The 12,967-nt window shown below is 36.8% G+C and overlaps 1 non-coding gene across 1 annotated transcript; it reads left to right on the top strand.

Annotated features, from left to right (window-relative positions):
• The first annotated feature begins 8,238 nt into the window (after positions 1-8,238).
• Positions 8,239-8,342, top strand: LOC112101608. The gene has a single exon (XR_002907634.1). It is a non-coding gene; the product is annotated as a small nucleolar RNA R71 (small nucleolar RNA).
• Positions 8,343-12,967: the final 4,625 nt, after the last annotated feature.

Genomic DNA, 12,967 nt, shown 5'->3' with positions numbered 1-12,967 from the left:
ATGCATCACTACATCTTTTTAGCCCATATAACTAGCTTCTACTTCGGACTATAGTTCCCTAAAATCAAGAAGGACTTTTATTAGGACGTAACGTAGGCTAGGGACATGGTTAACAAAGAAGGGAAATAAGGAAAACAAAGTGTATGTTTGAGAAAAATGCAGAGAATTTTTTTTTTTTTTTTTTTTTGGAAGTTGCAAGGTGGATTTCACCTATTTTTATTTTTATTCTTTTGAAACAACAACTTTTGTTTTGTTTTGTTTTTTTTTTTTTTTTTGCTTTTATTTGGCATAACTTCACTGAACAACATAATTATTTACATTTTCTCAAACATAAATAGGGATGGAACTTAAAAGACATTGGGTAATACTCCAAATCGGAGTGGGTCAAGATGATAAGTTGACAAAGAAAAGGTTTTTTTTTTTTTTTTTTTTTAAAGGCTCAAAAGGGGTAACTATGGATATTTAATAAAAGGGATGGCTAGAAAGGCTCAAACGGATCAAAGATGGCCTTTCCATCGTCTTTTAGGGCTCTGAATAACCTTCCATATCTACTAGTTAGATGGGCCTCCAAATGTAGCAACACACATTTTTTTTTTTTTTTTTATTAAGGGTTAACTCAAAAGAAATCTAGAGATCGTGTATACAATAATAAACTGTTAAGCTGTATAAAGAATGGGCAAAAGGGTTACTCTCCAAGAAAAATGATATGCTCAAAAACTCACTTGGTACTTATTATGACATGTTCATTCCTTCAAGCAACTCATATTTGTCTCCGACATCAACATGTAAAGTAGCAAACATAGCGTAACATCACTTAAGACCAAAGATAATACAAATAATAAAATTTGAAATTAATCATGTCATCCAATGTTAAAACAAATAACACAATTTTTTTTTTTTTTTTAACAACATTCTACCCCCCAACCTATTCTAAACATGAAAGAAAAATATGCATGCAGAAATGTGAAAATGATGTAGAAAAATTTATTAGAAAAAGAAATTTTTTTTTTTTTTTTTAACTAAGAAGATGCGTTTCTAGAGGCACGACACTCCATATTCAGCCATCTTCGACTCAAAAATTGGAAAATATATATTTATAAAGGAGAAAGAGGAAGAAAACAATTTTTTTTTTTTTTTAAAACGATGAAGATGCGTTTCTAGAGTAACTACACTCCATATTCAGCCATCTTCAACACAAAACGTTAGCAACAGTTAGTTTCTACAACAAAAAATTAGTAAAAACTTAACCAAAATTTCATAATTGTCGACTATTCCCTCCCCCCAACCAGAACGAAACATTGTCCTCAATGTTTGAAAGGAAAGAAGTAGAGTTTAGAAGACATCACCTGGGTGGTGCAACACCGAAGAAAATATTTATAGGCGGAGAGTTAAATCTAATTTGTACTTCTTACTGCTGCTACTGTTACCATCATTATTTGGACGCTCCAACACGAAGGTCCAGGGGTCTGGCTCCGGTCTATAAGCTTGTAACAGATCAAGTAGCTCATTAGCAGTGTGAGCACAAATAAAAAGTTTTTTCACATTAGCGGGAATGAAATAGTTTTTTATTGCATGGTTAAGAAATGCGATAAAGCCATCATAAAAGTTATTGACATTTAACAAACCGATGGGTTTTTTGTGGATGTGCAGATGGGCCCAAGATGCTAGCGTGATAAGTGCCTCTAGTGTTGCAAGATCTCCTGGAAGGAAAATAAATGCATCAGCATGATTAAGCATTTCAGTTATTCTTTCTTGCATACCTGAGACGACTAACTCTTCTCCAGTTGATGAGTCAGACGAACTGCCCAAAGGTTTTAAGACTCTTGGGATGATGCCTAACACTTGACTTCCTCTGATGAAAGCTGCTTCTGAGACCATTTTTGATAACCCTCGATTACCTCCTCCATACACCAAGTGTAATTTTCTCGCTGCTACGCTTCGACCAAGATCTATTGCTGCCTCAACGAACTCTTTATGTTTGCCATATGTAAATCCAGAAAGCACACAAATGTTCTTGAATTGTCTATTGGGAGTAGCTGCCATTGGAATATTTCTCAAAAACAATTTGTGAGTGTTTGACAAAAGAAATCACATTTAAGAGTCTTGGTGATAGTGGGTCACAGCTGTGAATGAGGTAACATGTTAGTGTCAAATAACGCATGAAGCACATGGCTCGCGAGTCAAAAAGAAAACAGTAAAAGGGAAAAAGAAAACAGTAATAAGGAAAAAGCAAACAGTAATAAAATTTTTAAAGACAATAATGCACACAATAAAACAATAGTGAAATAAAATAACAGTAAAGTGAAAGGATATTTACAGGTAGTTGCGACTGTGGCTCACATCTTCCTCTGGTTCTACGTCCAGAAACGGCTTGAACGCCCTCTATGGGTCGAGGATAGGCTTCCTATCCAGTTTTCTTATAAACTGGCAAACAGGGTCGTTTATAGTCAGATTCCCGAGACTATATCGTGCATGCTCTTTCTGGAATAATGGCCATAACTGGAGAATCGCTCCTTGCACATATCCACTGGGATGCGTTTCAAGAGACAAAAGGATATCATCCAATGACTCCTTATTCAAGCCATCCCTAATGAATTGAATCTTATCTTCCCTGTTATCAGACACCATTCCTAAAGAACATGGGTTTTTATTGCAACTCATTCTGGCACACTTATGACAAGCAACAGAAATTCTTCGAGCTCGTCGTTTTCTTGCATAATTTCCTTTACCACAACCAGGCATGTATGCAATAAATTTTGGAGGTAACTCACCTGCCGATCGTACTTTAGCCTCGATTAACCAACGGATGTCAGCAGGTATGTTATTCCTCATGAGTAATCGCATGCGTTCGGACCGAGCTTTATAGATCGTAAGGAGGGCATTCTGAGGAAGTGAAGGGAATCGCTTGTGAAGCTTCGCTAGAATCTCGTTTCTGTCCATACCTTCGCCTCAGAATATCAGTTATTATGGGAAACTGAAGTAACCGACTTGATTGTCACGGAGTACCGTTATCCGCCACTTCACCGGGGTAACAAACTAAAGCACACAAATAGAAAAACAAATTAAAACACACAAAGAAAATTAAAATCGTCCTCTTATTGAATTTACCTCAAGCTCCAACTGGATGTCGTAAACACTTCTCTCAATGTCTCTGAGTTGGTGTTCTAAACCCTCAACATAGGCTACTAACTCTGGTGGTTGTAGAGTCCAAATGCGATGTGTTTTACAAAATTGAATCTGTCTTTTGAGATGAGTTTTGACACGTTGAAGTGGTTTAAGAATGTTCAGGAGGAACGGTCTAAGTATGAGACTCATGATTAACAATGATAAGAGAAAACTTAATGGTAAAATAAACACACTTATGCAAAAACAATTTCAATTAGCAAAAGAATAATAATAAAAAGAAAGAAAGAAAAATCGAATCAACGAAAAGAAAAAAAATCAATTCAAATTTGGTGGGTCACTCAAATTTATTTCGGTGTCTTCTTCATGTGGTTGGTACTCTAGATATGGCTTTAATCTTTGACCATTAACTTTAAACGTGACACCATTCTTTGGGTCTTTAATTTCAATTGCCCCATGTGGAAAAACAGTATGAACAATAAATGGGCCAGACCAACGAGAGCGTAACTTACCTGGGAATAGGTGCAAGCGAGAATTGAATAAAAGCACTTTCTGACCTGGAGTGAACGATTTTCTCATAATTTGCTTATCATGGAAGACTTTCATTCGTTGCTTGTAAATCTTGGCATTTTCGTACGCGTCATTGCGAATTTCTTCAAGTTCTGCCAGCTGTAATCTTCTTTCTGAGTTGGCTTGCTGCATGTCAAAATTGAATTTCTTGATGGCCCAATACGCACGATGCTCGAGTTCCACAGGTAGGTGGCAAGCTTTTCCATACACTAGCCTGTAGGGTGACATCCCAATCGGGGTCTTGAAAGCCGTTCTATATGCCCATAATGCATCATCAAGTCTTAATGACCAATCTTTTCTGTCTGGCCTTACCGTCTTTTCTAATATGTGCTTTATTTCTCGATTGGATATCTCAACTTGGCCACTGGTTTGCGGATGATACGGGGTTGCCACTTTGTGTGTGATTGAATACTTTGTCAAAAGTGCTTTGAATGCTTTGTTACAAAAGTGGGCACCACCATCACTGATTATTGCTCGAGGGAATCCAAAGCGTGAGACAATGTTGTTTTTCAAAAATCCTATCACCACCTTGTGATCATTGGTTCTACATGGAATTGCTTCTACCCATTTTGAGACGTAGTCAACACCAACCAATATGTATTGATGGCCAAAAGAAGGGGGAAAGGGTCCCATGAAGTCGATACCCCATACGTCAAAAATCTCAACCACTAAAATTGGATTTAGTGGCATCATGTTCCTTCGTGTAATGCTCCCCATTCGTTGACACCTATCACATGAAGAACAGAAAGTGTAAGCGTCTCGAAATATAGATGGCCAATAGAAACCACATTGTAAAACTTTAGTCGCTGTCTTCTTAGCACTGAAATGGCCTCCACAAGCTTGTTCATGGCAAAATGAAAGGATATTCTGAATTTCACTTTCTGGGACACATCGTCTAACAATTTGATCCGCACAATACTTGAACAAATACGGGTCATCCCAAAAGAAATTCTTTATCTCTGCAAAGAATTTAGCCTTGTCTTGCTTGGTCCAATGCTCTGGAAGTTTACCTGTAACAAGATAATTAACTATATCAGCATACCAAGGTAATACTTCCACACTCATTAATTTTTCATCTGGAAATGACTCATTTAATGGTAATTGTTCTATAATTGTGTCAAAATGGAGACGAGAGAGGTGGTCCGCCACAACATTTTCTGTCCCTTTCTTATCTTTGAATTCCAAGTCAAATTCCTGCAAAAGTAACACCCAACGAATTAGTCTAGCTTTTGCATCTTTCTTTGTGAGAAGATATTTAAGAGCAGCATGATCCGTGAATATAATTATTTTACAACCAATAAGATATGATCGAAATTTTTCCAATGCAAACACTACTGCTAGCATTTCTTTTTCAGTAGTTGAATAGTTCAACTGTGCATCATTTAATGTCATACTAGCATAGTAAATAACATGGGGAATTCGATCAACTCTTTGTCCTAATACTGCTCCTACTGCATAATCAGATGCATCACACATGAGCTCAAATGGTAAGTTCCAGTTTGGGGCCTGAATGATGGGTGATGATGTCAACAACTGTTTTAATTTTTCAAACGCCATAAGACATGAATCATTAAAGATAAAAGGTACATCCTTAGCAAGTAAATTGCATAAGGGTCTAGAAACTTTGCTAAAATCTTTAATGAAACGTCTATAGAAACCAGCATGCCCAAGGAAAGATCTTACTTCTCTGACTGTTTTGGGTGGAGGAAGATTAGAAATGAGATCCACCTTGGCTTTGTCAACCTCAATACCTTTGCTCGAAATGATGTGACCGAGAACAATACCTTGTTTTACCATAAAATGGCATTTCTCCCAATTTAAGACCAAGTTCTTCTCGATACATCTCTGCAGAACTAGTGTTAGATGATGTAAACATTGATCAAACGAGTCACCAAAGACAGAAAAGTCATCCATAAAGACTTCAAGGAATCGTTCAACCATATCAGAAAAAATGCTCAACATGCATCGTTGAAATGTAGCAGGTGCATTACATAATCCAAATGGCATTCTCCTATATGCAAATGTGCCAAAAGGGCAAGTGAAAGTAGTTTTCTCCTGATCTTTTGGTGCTATGGGGATCTGATTGTATCCTGAGTAGCCATCTAGAAAGCAATAAAATTCATGACCTGCTAATCTATCAAGCATTTGATCAATAAATGGTAAAGGGAAATGGTCTTTACGTGTGACAGAATTCAACTTCCTATAATCAATGCATACACGCCATCCTGTAGTCACTCTAGTGGGTATCAATTCATTATCGGCATTGGTAACTACAGTGACTCCTGACTTTTTGGGGACAACTTGTACAGGACTGACCCATGAACTATCAGAAATTGGGTAAATGATACCTGCATCTAATAGCTTAAGGACCTCAGTTCTAACAACTTCTTTCATGTTAGGATTTAACCGACGTTGCATCTCCCTAGTAGTTTTAGCATTTTCATCAAGGTGAATGTGATGCATGCAATCTACTGGGTTTATACCTTTAATATCTGCTATGGTCCATCCTAATGCTTCTTTGTGCTCTTTTAAAACATCCAACAACTTACCTTTTTGTTCGTCATTTAGGGATGATGAGATGATTACCGGCAGAGTACTTTCTTCTCCCAAAAACGCATATTCCAAAGTGTTGGGCAATGGTTTGAGCTCGAGTTTCGGTGGTGATTCTGATGATGGAATGAGTTGCTTCTCTGATGGTGCTAGTTGCTCAACTCTTGACTTCCATTTATTAGTGTCCATAGATGGTGCTGAGTCAAGCAGGACATTGACCTCATCGACCGATCTGTCAATATCAAAATCCAAACCAAAGTGAGTTAAACATGTTTGTAAAGGATCACTAAGGTTTGAAACAAAAGTATCATCAACTAATGCTTCAATTAAATCCACATCAACAATTCCATCATCTGCACTGTGAGGTTGTTTGGCAATGTTGAAGATGTTCAGCTCCATAGTCATGTTGCCGAAAGACAACTGCATATTTCCAGTCCTGCATTGAATGTGAGCATCTGCAGTTGCCAAGAAAGGTCGGCCTAGAATAATGGGGATGTGCTTCCTTGAATCCTGTATTGGTTGAGTGTCAATTACAATGAAATCAACAGGAAAATAAAACTTGTCTACCTGGATAAGCACGTCCTCCACAATACCACGAGGTATTTTTGTGGACCGATCTGCAAGTTGTAACACCACTGGAGTTGGGTGTAATTCTCCCAGTCCAAGTTTCATAAACACTGAATAAGGTAACAGATTTACACTAGCTCCTAAATCCAACAAAGCATTCTCAATTGTGTGGTTCCCTATACTACATGAGATAGTGGGGGAGCCTGGGTCTTTGCATTTTAAAGGAATTTTATGTTGGAGTATAGAACTAACGTTTTCTGTTAAAAATGCCTTCTTTTGGACATGCATATTTCTCTTTTTAGTACAAAGGTCTTAAGAAACTTGGCATAAGATGGAACTTGTTTAATAGCATCAAGCAAAGGGATGTTAACACTTACCTGTTTGAAGATTTCAAGAATCTCACCTGTGGATTTTCCCTTCTTTCCTTTCGCTAACCTCTGAGGAAATGGAGCTTTCGGAACATATTCTCGTGGGTTGGTTTCTTCTTTTTCCTCCGGTGATGAGTCCTCAACATTCACAGGTACAATTTGATTTTCTTTTGTCACTGGCATCTCCACCTTGTTGTCGACTTCTTTTCCTTTTCGCAAGGTCATTACTGCTTTGACCTCTCCATGCTGTTGTGGTGAACTGGTACTTGCTTCATGTACTCCTTTAGGATTAGGCACTGGTTGACTTGGAAACTTACCTTTCTCAACAGTCATTGCCAAGGTCTGAACTGAAGAAGCAAGTTGTCCCACCATCTTCTCAAGGCTTGAAACTGATTGGGCTTGTGAGTTGAAGCCCGCTCTCAACTCATTTCGTAGTCCATCAATAGTGCGGTTCTGTTGCTCAATCGTGGAGTGAGTAACATTCCTAAAATTTTGGAATGCATCCTCCCATGGTCTAGGTTGAGAGTGGTTCTGGTTCTGATTGTATGGTCTAAATGGTGGCTGAGAGGCTTGAGGATTTTGTGGAATTGGTGGAGCTGGAGCTATTGGTCCATTCTGTTGGAATCCTTGAGACCATGAAAAATTGGGGTGGTCTCTCCATCCAGGGTTATATGTGTTGGAGTATGGGTTGTAATTTGATGGCTTTCTCATTACACCTATGGCATTGGCTTGATCTGAGTATGAGTCATGGTCATGTGGCTCTGTTGATTTAGCAGTCGATAATGATGCTATTTGTCGAGCAAGACCTTCAACCATCTCCTTGACTTCTTTGATTCCCGAAGTTGACTCGCCAATTTGAACCTCATTTACTCCCTTAATTCGTCTAGTATTCCTGAGTGATCGACTCCGTTGTTGGGAATTATCCGCTTGTCGCTGGAAGAATTCCCAAATTTCTGATGCACTTTTTGACATTAGCTCTCCTCCACTCGTTGCCATTAGCCATTCTTGCACATTCGGCAATAATCCTTCCAAAAAGTATTGGCATTGGTGCCATTTCTCGTACCCATGATGTGGACACTTCAAGAGTAGCCCATTGAATCGCTCCCATGTTTCGAAAAATTGCTCGTCATCTTTCTGGGTAAACTCCGAGATTTCCCTGCGAATAGCATTGGTTTTATGCACTGGGAAATATTTATTCAAAAATTTAGTTACCATTTGTTCCCATGATGAAATGCTATTAGCAGGTAAAGTATTTAACCATGAACGAGCTCTATCTTTTAAAGAAAATGGGAATAATCTGAGTTTAACATCATCGTCTGAAAAATTCTCATATTTAAATGTTTGACAAATGGCATGAAAATCATTCAGATGATTATATGGGTCCTCATTTTCTAAGCCATAGAATGTGGGGAGACAATTTAGCACACTAGGTTTTAGTTCAAAGCTCCTAGCAGCTACATTTGGGTATCTTATGCATGACGTGCTCAAATTAGCTAAGGGACTAAAATAGTCCTTAAATGGCCTCTCCTGTGGTGCTTGTAAATCCATTTTATTTTTAACGTGTTTGTGTGTGCGAAGTGTTTTTTCTAATTCAAGGTCTATAGGTTCAAGATTAGGTAATAATGACCTACGACCATGCATACAAAACAAATAAAATAAAAATAAAGATGCAAACAAAACAAAAAATAAAGATGGGAACAAAACAAATAAAAAATAAAGATAAGGGAGAAATTATGATACTAACCTTATTGCGCTATTACAACCTTACTATAAAATTACACAAAAACAAATACGTGAAATTAACTAAAAATTAAATTAATAAAATAAACAAAAATTACAAAGAAAAAATAAATTGAAAATTAAATTACAGAATTTTAAAGAAGAGAAAAAGAAAAGAAATACTAACCTTTAAATGTAGATTTACTCTCTTCTTTTTTTTTTTTTTAATAAGAAAAAAAATACAAGAAAACAAATAAAAGAAATTATTCACAAAAATTAATTCTATGAATTAAAATTACTTACCTCCCCGGCAACGGCGCCAAAAACTTGTTGTGCAAATTTTAATGTACTCGCAAGCGCACGAATCTATTGTAGTATAGATTTATGGTGACGAGTGTCGATCCCACGAGGAGGTGGATTTTAATTATATATAGAATTAATTTTGTAAATGGGTGGTTGGAATTATGGTGGAAATGATTTGAAATATGCTACAACTTAAATTAAAATGACGAGAATAAATTCTAAAATTGGTATTGAAATGGCGAGAAGAAATTGAAGAGAATTCTATTGAAATGACATACTTGGGTATCTGGATCCGTATCAACATGCATCATGGGCTAAATAATCCGTATTAATGCCAATTAAATCATGAGGGGGGAATCCACACCTCATGAACCACGCTCTAATCAATATGGTGCTAAGGGCTTATTGTGCCAAATAATAATAACCTTATACTAGAGAGCCGGTGTAACCAAGGCGGTATCTAGACAAGACTATTATTATTTGTCGACGAGAAGTCAAAACATCCACAAAAATTAGAGGGGAAGAGAAAATAAATTTACCAAATTAAGCCCATGACACATGTTGAGACTTCACCTTCAACCCAAGCTTGAAAGTAAATTAGCCACTCATAGTTGAACTAGGGGCAAAATGGGAATTTATTAAAATACGAAGAAAATACAAGATGGAGAGGGAATTACAGAAAATGGATCCCAAAAATGGATTCAGAGATATCAAATTAGGGGGGGAGGCCCCCTTTTTATAGATACATGGAGTAAATCATGGCCATCGGATTAAAAACAGTTTGGACGCTCAGGATTGCGCCACGTCATCAGTCAACAGTCCACGTTTGACCACGCGGATGAACAGTAACACGGTTTGACCCGACTTTGAACAGTAACGCGGTTTGACCCGGATGAACAGTAACGCGGTTTGGTTGAAAATAATCCTGTGTGATGCATGCACCGTACGCGAGATTTTTCGTCCACTGATATGCTGCCACGTCACCATCAACAGTACATAAGAATTTTAGTCCAACAGGATCGTGACACCTCATCAGTCAATGCCACATCATCGGTCAATGCCACGTCATCATCCGTCTATGTGAACAGTGTCGTGAACAGTAACGTATACAGTACCGTACACGTGAATAGTACCGTACATGTGAATAGTGCTATTTTTCCTTTTATGCTCCTCCTAAGGTTTTCGACCGTCCTGAGTTCAAAAGTGATGTCCGTTTTGCCGTCTGATCTCTCCTTTATTGTGAAATGACTATAATGCCCCTAAAATACATAAAATACTTAATTAAAATAAAACACATGTAATTAAATCACAAGAAGGTTAAATATATAAAAGTAAGGGTTGTTAGTAAGACTTAAAATGTAAAATGACGGTTTTCTCCTTTATAAATATGCATTTTCTAACACTCAACACTATTCCCAACAAATAAGATCTTGCCATCACATGAATTTTCAATAACACAACTAAATTTATCAAAGATAACTTTATAACATTTGTCACATAATTGACTAATACTAATTAAGTTGTGTTTCAAGTTCTCAACCAAATATACATTCTCAATTAGAGTTGAGGAAACTTTACCAACATTTCCAATTCCAAGAATTTTTCCTTTTGAGTTGTCTCCAAAAGATACGTCCCCACCATTTTCAATTTTGGTGAAGCTTGAGAACCATGCATAGTTTCTGGTCATGTGCCCTGAACAACCACTGTCCAAGTACCATTTATTTTTCTTCTTCTTCAAGCCCTACAAAGAAAATCTCAAGTTTTAGGTACCCAAAGCTTTTTGGGTCCTTGAGAGTTAGTAGTGATTCCTTTTGGAACCCAAATGCATTTCATACCATAATATGCATTTCTTTTTACTGGACGTTTATTTTTCATATGACCATCTTGATTACAAAAATGACATACAATTTGATTGTTACTAGATGTACTCTTCACAAAGTAGTTTTTATAATATTTTTGTTTCAAGTTTGGCTTATAACCAATACCTCCTTTGTCAAACACACATTTTTGTGAATTAAGCATGTTATCCAAAATCTTTTGCCCATTGGTAAATTTCAAAACAATCTTATTCAATTCATTACTCTTTTTTTTAAGTGTTTCGTTTTCATTTTTCAAATCATCTATGTGTGATTCTAAATGCTCATGTGAGATGCTAGGTTTCTCATGTGATAATGCAATTTCATCATGCAATGTTTTGTTCTCTACTTCTAGGCATGTAATTTTTGCATTTAGAGATTCATTTTCATTTTTAAGCTTTGCCATTTCCTTTTTAAGACATACATTCTTTTTACCAATCTTCATCAACTCATTATGCAATTCTTTAAAAGCATCATACAATTCATCATAGGTGGGATCACTTACCTCAATGAGATTATCATCCTCTCCTATTGCCATAAGCGCTAGGTTTGATACTTCTTGTGATCCTTCTTCATCAATTGAATATTCCTCGCTATTATCCCAAGTTGCAACCATGGCTTTCTTCTTGAGTTTGTTGATAAGGGGGCACTCCGATCTTATATGGCCAGGCTTCTTGCATTTATAGCATGTGATTACCTCTTTCTTCTCCCTTTGGTTATTAAAGTTTCTGAAATTTCTTCGCTCTCTAGTTTTCTTGAAGAATTTTCTGAACCTCCTTGCTAGCATGGCCAACTCTTTATCATCTGGTTCACTCTCCCCATCACTCTCATATTTTGAAGCTTTGAGAGCAATGTTTTTCTTCTTCTCCTCATGCCCTTTTTCTGCTGCCAAATCTTCTTCATATGAAATGAGAGAACCAATTAAATCATCAAGAGGTAAAGTATTTAAATCTTTGGCCTCTTCAATAGAAGTTCTTTTAGGTCTCTATTCTTTTGGAAGTGACCTAATGATTTTCTTAACTTTCTCGCTATTTGAGAAGGTTTTTCCTAGGGCTCTTAAGGTGTTTTCTATGTCCGTAAATCTCGTATACATAGAGTACACACTCTCATTTTGTTCCATGGAACAACTCATATTGTCGAGTGTACCTGCTAATTTTCGACTCTTTCACTTGATTTATGCCTTCATAGACTACTTCAAGTTTGTGCCAAATTTTATTGGCACTTTCACAACTAGATACTCAATAAAATTCTTTCTTATCAAGTGCACAAAATAAAGCATTCATAGCTTTGGAATTTAGAGAAACTTTTCTCTTTTCCAATTCATTTCATTCCCTTGAAGGTTTTGGAATATCTTCCCCGACTTCATTTTTAGTTAGACGCAAAAACTGACCATCACATACAACTTCCCAAATTTCATAATCTAGTGCTTGTAAAAAAATTCTCATTCTAGTTTTCCAATATGGGTAGTCATTTCCGTCAAAGAACGGTGGTCTAGTTGTGGACTGTCCTTCCCTAAAGTTTGAGTCATTTTGGGTTGCCATGGATCTTTTACTATAGACGGTTAATCCTAATAAGAGAACCAAGCTCTAATACCAAATGAAATACAAGTGTGCAACCTAAGAGGGGGGTGAATTGGGATTCTAAAAATTATTTAATTCTAAAACAAATTATCATGCAAATCTAAAATAAATTTAATGGAATAACAATTAAATCAATTACAATATAAAAAGATAAGGGAAGAGAGATTCAAGCACGAAGATTTTTACGTGGTTCGGCCAACCTTACCTACGTCCATGCCTCTAAGTTTTCCGGGCTTGAGGATTTCACTAAGCAAGCCTCCAAGGCTTCGAATACTTACACTTGACTTCCAAGGTATCAATGAACCTTTACAACAAGAGATTATCCCCAATC

Source organism: Citrus clementina, unplaced genomic scaffold (genome assembly GCF_000493195.1).
Source record: "Citrus clementina cultivar Clemenules unplaced genomic scaffold, Citrus_clementina_v1.0 scaffold_9, whole genome shotgun sequence".
Taxonomy (NCBI): Eukaryota; Viridiplantae; Streptophyta; class Magnoliopsida; order Sapindales; family Rutaceae; genus Citrus; species Citrus x clementina.
The sequence above is the reverse complement of the archived record's forward strand: the minus strand, read 5'-3'. Positions and strand labels throughout refer to the sequence as shown.